Source organism: Lepisma saccharinum, chromosome 8 (genome assembly GCF_977018435.1).
Source record: "Lepisma saccharinum chromosome 8, izLepSacc3.1, whole genome shotgun sequence".
NCBI lineage: Eukaryota > Metazoa > Arthropoda > Insecta > Zygentoma > Lepismatidae > Lepisma > Lepisma saccharinum.
The window spans coordinates 36,815,556-36,821,358 of NC_139236.1; the positions used below are offsets into that span (position 1 = coordinate 36,815,556).

General features: G+C 35.6%; 1 non-coding gene across 1 annotated transcript; it reads right to left on the reverse strand.

Annotated features, from left to right (window-relative positions):
- Positions 1 to 2,065: 2,065 nt before the first annotated feature.
- Positions 2,066 to 2,140, reverse strand: TRNAT-UGU (transfer RNA threonine (anticodon UGU)). Its single transcript has one exon. It is a non-coding gene; the product is annotated as a tRNA-Thr (tRNA).
- Positions 2,141 to 5,803: the final 3,663 nt, after the last annotated feature.

Consider the following 5,803-nt stretch of genomic DNA (forward strand, 5'->3'; position numbering starts at 1 on the left):
ATTGCAGACAGGATGAATCTTGATCTACAATTGTTGATGTGGTTTCCCTCTCATACTTGATAAAGTAGACATCCCTGTAATATTATTTTCATTAAAGACAACAGCATTATTTAATTCGGATATACCTCACGTGTTTCAGAGATTTATGGGGACTACTCCCTATAACTCCTTCCGACCTGGAGTCTCTTAAATAATGTGGTAATTAAACCTGTATTTTCTGTGTGACTTTTATTCACGGATGTGGAACATTAGCTGTACTAAACATTATTAATCTTTATCATACAATTTTGTGTTTGGCTCGCTATTATTCCATGCACACTTTTGTTCTTTGGCAAACAAAACTAATCTCTCGACTTTGCCACCAAAGTTTCCTAATTCGAGTCCCTGCCTCGCTTATTCTCATTGCCGCAATTAAACAAAAAGGCGACAATAAATAACAAAAATACATAAACTAATATCTATCTTAATTTGTTTTCAGATTGTCTCTTGCTGTTGTCGAGAATGTCTGAAGTGGAGGAAACGTGGAAGTGACTGTTAAGGTAAGTGTGACGTTATAACATACTCATTGTAGTCTAGAGTTGCATTCCCATGCAAAATTAACTCCTGTCATTCCTAGATGTCTCAGGAGATAGACCCGGGAATTAAATATCAACAGCTGTTTAACGAAAAGCAACACGCTGGGAGAAATCACGCTACAAATCAAACCACCTGAAGAGTAAAGATAACGTTATCATCCACTGCCTAAGCTCAAGGATGAGACGAATCTGCTCAAATCCAGCAACACTCAGACAAGAACAGGAACACATTGTAGATACAATGAAACTCGATGGGTATTCACCAACCAAAACCAAAGGAGTCATCCACAGACAAACAGACAAACTGCGAGATACAAAGACTGGTCAAACGGCACCTTACCCCCCTAGGGGATATCACAAAAGATAAGCAGAATTGGTTCAACTTAGGACATCATTCAACAGTGAGAGAACCTTAACAAGCTTACAATAAAACACCATACCAGAAAACCCCATAAAAGCCTGCCAAAACTCCATACACAACATACTATATGAAGTTAATAGAAACATTTGGACCCCTCTAGACAGGAAAATAGACGAACACAAGCAAAGGTGAAACAGACAGGTTGAAAGTAGCCGAACATGCATGGAATGAATCACATAGAATTCAGTGGAACAACATAACACTATTTATATTACACACAGAACCAAATTGGAAACTGATGAATATCAAAGCAGCAGCATTCATAACAATGGAACAATTTTTTGAAGACATCCCTATGTAGAATCCAAGCAAATAAGATCCATTCTTCTCAAAAATTTGAAATTGTAGCATACGTGGGGCAACAAATAAAGGATTCCAGTAGTTGTTTAGCGCACCGGAGCTGTAAAATCGCACGTCTCTACACCTGCAAAAATAAATGTGATCACCTGAATACGTGAGAAGAGGTGCTTCGTCCAAACATAGTGTTAGAATCAGTATAGTTTAAAGCACTAGACAATGGATAATGTTCAATTGTAGAACCATTACCACTAATACGTAATAGACGTTTACTCTCATACAAAATCCCAAGAACAGAAATGTATAAAGGTTCCCCACTACAAAAAATGACACTTCAATATAACAAGATCTCAAATCATTTGGTGGACTTGGATTTCGGCATGACACGAACCAAATTTATGAATATGTTAAAGGGGTATCTCTCTTAATAATGTATTTATTGAACATTGAAGTTTGTTGTAATGATATATTGTACCAGTGTTTGTGATACTTGTTTTGTGTAATTCAGATGAAATGTGTAAATATCTGAACATTTGTTGTCACAGTTAAGCAGTAAACCTGTTCTGTCACCAAGATGTCTGTATATATATATATATATTATGTATTATCTGTCTATGTTTGTGAATATGTGTGTGTGTAAAGGAGGAAGGAGGGAGAATGTGTACGTGGGTACATACAAGTTGTAAATGAGTTGCTGTTTTAAGTCCACTTTATGCACAGTAAGGCTAATCGGGACTGGACCTACAGTTTAAAGTGGGATCCGAACCACTTGTGCCTCCACCGGGTATCGAACCCGGGACCCCTTGATTACAAGGCAAGGACGCTACCACTGCGCCATGGGGGAGGCCCAAGTTGTAAATGAAAATGTAATATTTTGATATTACCTTTCTGTAATTGGAGACTTGTCTCTGTTGAAGGGAAATAAATAAATAAATAAATAAACAAATAAATAAACATTCAGAGAATTATTACAGTCTGCATTACAGTATAGCGACTCTTGAAATTTATGTTTAATTAGATTGAATGTGACGAAGATAAAATGTTGTACACGAGTAAGTAAAATGAATTGCTGATATAAAAAGATAGTTTGAAATAGTTCTGATATAGTTTAAACCACACAATAATTTCTTCGTTTTGATATACATTGAAATAATGTTGGTCAAGGAATGGAATGGTGATGCATCACAACTAGTTAAATCGTGAGGATCACTCTTCTTAAATTTTTATGGATCGACCTTTTCTGCACGAGTTTGTGCATACGTTCATGACGCTGCAATAAAGCAACGCATTTATTCCATTGCTTGCAGAACGCAGCGTGCAAGCGCCACAGGATGGCAGATGCGAACGAGAATACGCACGCGAAATGTGGCAAATGGCTCGAATACAAGCTTTACTCTCGCTCCATTTCGGGGTACGACCCTTCCACCTCACTTTATTACTTTCGTTGCCGCACATCTCTTCTTCTCACTCATTTTTTCCTCCACATGCACAGGGTGTCGCCATATAACGCCGACAAACGATCACGGGGCGTAGACATCAACGCGAGACCATTTTTTAATAAAGTGGTTATCGTGTGTATATGCAACTGCGCAGTTCAGATTCATGGTTGCCAGTAATGTATATTTTTTTGTCATATATGGTAAGTTTTCATATCAAACACTATTGATATACATGGTGAGTCAGCGTTCATAGCATAATTAAAAGTCACAATTACACATGAGAAAAAAAAAATATTTTCATTGACCTTTGCAATTAATTATACAAAAGAAATGCAAATGAGGCAAATGAGGATCACGGCGCCCCACACATTCCAACGTGTTTGTCGAAATTCTAGTAGCGACATCTCTGATGTGATCCTTCAGTTCGAAAATCTTAGCATCTTGAGAAAGCATGAAAAGAAATCCGAAGAGGACAAATCTGGCGATTTAGGTGTCCACCATCATGGGAAATCACTTTCTGCGGAAATATCTGTTGCATGAAATCGCCCCCTCCCGCGCGACCCCTTCCTTCTGCGCGTTCATTGGACGAGGCACACACCCGCAATGTGCGCCCAGGACGCGTTCGCGTTCTCTTACTCCAGACATTCAGGAAAAGTAGTTTATATAAATTTTATTGCGCTAAAAAATACTAGTGTCAAAGTAACACAGTAGTCCCAGAAGATCCACACCACATTTTGGCCAGCGTTTAGTTTCAGTAGTGTTAAAATGATTACGACCATTTATAGGTATTGTGACGTCACTGGGTTTAAACGTTTAACAAAAGATGGCGCTAACTTTTCACAACCACTATATGTCTTGCTTTTACAACAGTTATTACAATGAATGTTTGCTTAGAATAAGCAAATGTGATGCGAAATGAACTGAAATTGAGGAGAAATCATTGCATATGTGTGAACACAACAGAATGATGACCAATGTTAATGTTCTAAACAGGTCATCAGAAGAATGCAAATGAGTTACTTTTAAAAGTACTACGTAACACTTCTTTGTAATCTTACAGAGTTTCAACACTTATTCACAAACATATTACTCGAAAACTAACCTTAAGGAACTGCAAACTTTCACACCAAATATTCCGGGTTCATGTTCTGACATGACAATTTCTGTTCATATGTGTCTCTCCGTCAATTTAATCTAATTATCATTCATTCACTTCGTCGCGATTAGCCAAAGGAGGCAGACAGGCGACGAAAAATAAGATAAATACGAAATACGCGCGGTGCTCATATCGCCCGTAACCATTACCTTCTCTACCTGAAAGCCTCATGGCTTGCTCCGTGCACGTGACTAAGCGTCATCAACTGGAGGCGAGATAGCCGCCATGTTTGATTTGCTTCTTCGGAATCAATGTTGGACCTTTTAGTGAATATGGAATTGTAATGCAAATTTAAGAACTGTAATCGAGTTTACATGACGTATAAATATGCTTAAATGTGCAAGAGTTATGGTGTATAAGTGTTGTGTGCTCAATTGCAGAGGCAATTATGATGAAAAAGGTAAGAGAGTAACGTTCACATTTCTTCAAGAAGTTGCTGAAAATGAGAAATGTTTAGGGCAATTCCATGTGATTTGGTTCCTACGAAAAGATACAAGTTAAGTAACAAAGGTTTTATACTCATAAATAAATAAGAGTTATAGTTCATGATGTAAACATTTCATGTGTCCGGAATAGGCATCTAATATACCTACTCTTAAATGTGGTCATGTTTTATCTCTTGTCAACAATTCTTTTAGAAATATCAAATAATTTACCCTGAATTACAAATATTGGTTAACGTTAAGATTATTGCTTGTGATTGCAAATTAATTTCTTTCAAGATTTAGTCAACGTTTAAAATATTACGTTTGTGTCTACCAAAGCAGTTTGTTGCTGCACATTTTATGCAAGCATTCCATAAAATATTCATATTATTTACACAAATTTTCAGTTTCAAAATATGCTTAATGAAAGAAAACTATACAACGGGGCAAAGTTGATACATGTATACATTTACATTCTTATTTTATCCCGCTTTATGCTTCATTATGCTAATCGGAGGCTAAAGAAAGATATGTTGTGCATTCAAATACAAGGGTGCGATGTGTAACAAGAACTTCGATGAAATATTAGTGTGTAAAACTATCCAGAAACATATTACTTATGTTTCAAATACAAGTGTTTTCACACAGAAAGCATTTTGTTACCTAGCTATGTTAATATGAACTACAATTGTACTAAATTTTTAAAAAACTGTTTCATATGAACTGCTTTTTATTTTTTGTCTTTGTGAAGCTTTAATGTTCGTAACTTTGATTATTAAATCAGTGATAATGTTTATTGTTTGATAATTTGTTAACATTCTTCACGATTTTATTAACAGTGTAAAAACAGGGTAAGGAAATATTCCAAATGTTTATTTCCCAAGTGAACGCTAAGATCGAAATATTAATCTGTTTTTTTTTTTAATGAAAATGTTGAAACTCATAAGTTATTGTCACAGATCTTACTATCGACAATGAAAAGATTAAATTTGTTTATTATCTTTCGTTCAATAAAGTCAATAGGATCGAAATTACAATGTGACATATGATTTAGGTTTAGTCTTTATTCACAGATATGTAACATTGCCCTTGTACCAATTTCTTTCGCTTTTGCTGAAAGGTTATAGAAATTAAGTTTTTGTATTGAGATTGTATAGCTACGCAGAATATCTGCATTATCTGGTTGGTTAATTTTGAGTAAAGCTAAAGACAATTTAATTGATTAGGTAACTTGGAAAGTTTAAGGTCAACCTAACATGGGGAGTTCTGATTTAATCAATTGATTTTACATATAAAACTTCATACAAAAGTGGTTACGAGTTTTACTGTAGCTGACAAATATTCCCCATAATATTTTTCAAAGATATACAATGTTTAAATTTTTCCGCCAGGAAGTTTCTAACTGTTTTCAACTCTTTCTTTGTGCTATGGTAGGAATTTTTGTGGTGGCCATAGTGACTTCCTGAATGAATATTTTGGTGTAAATATTC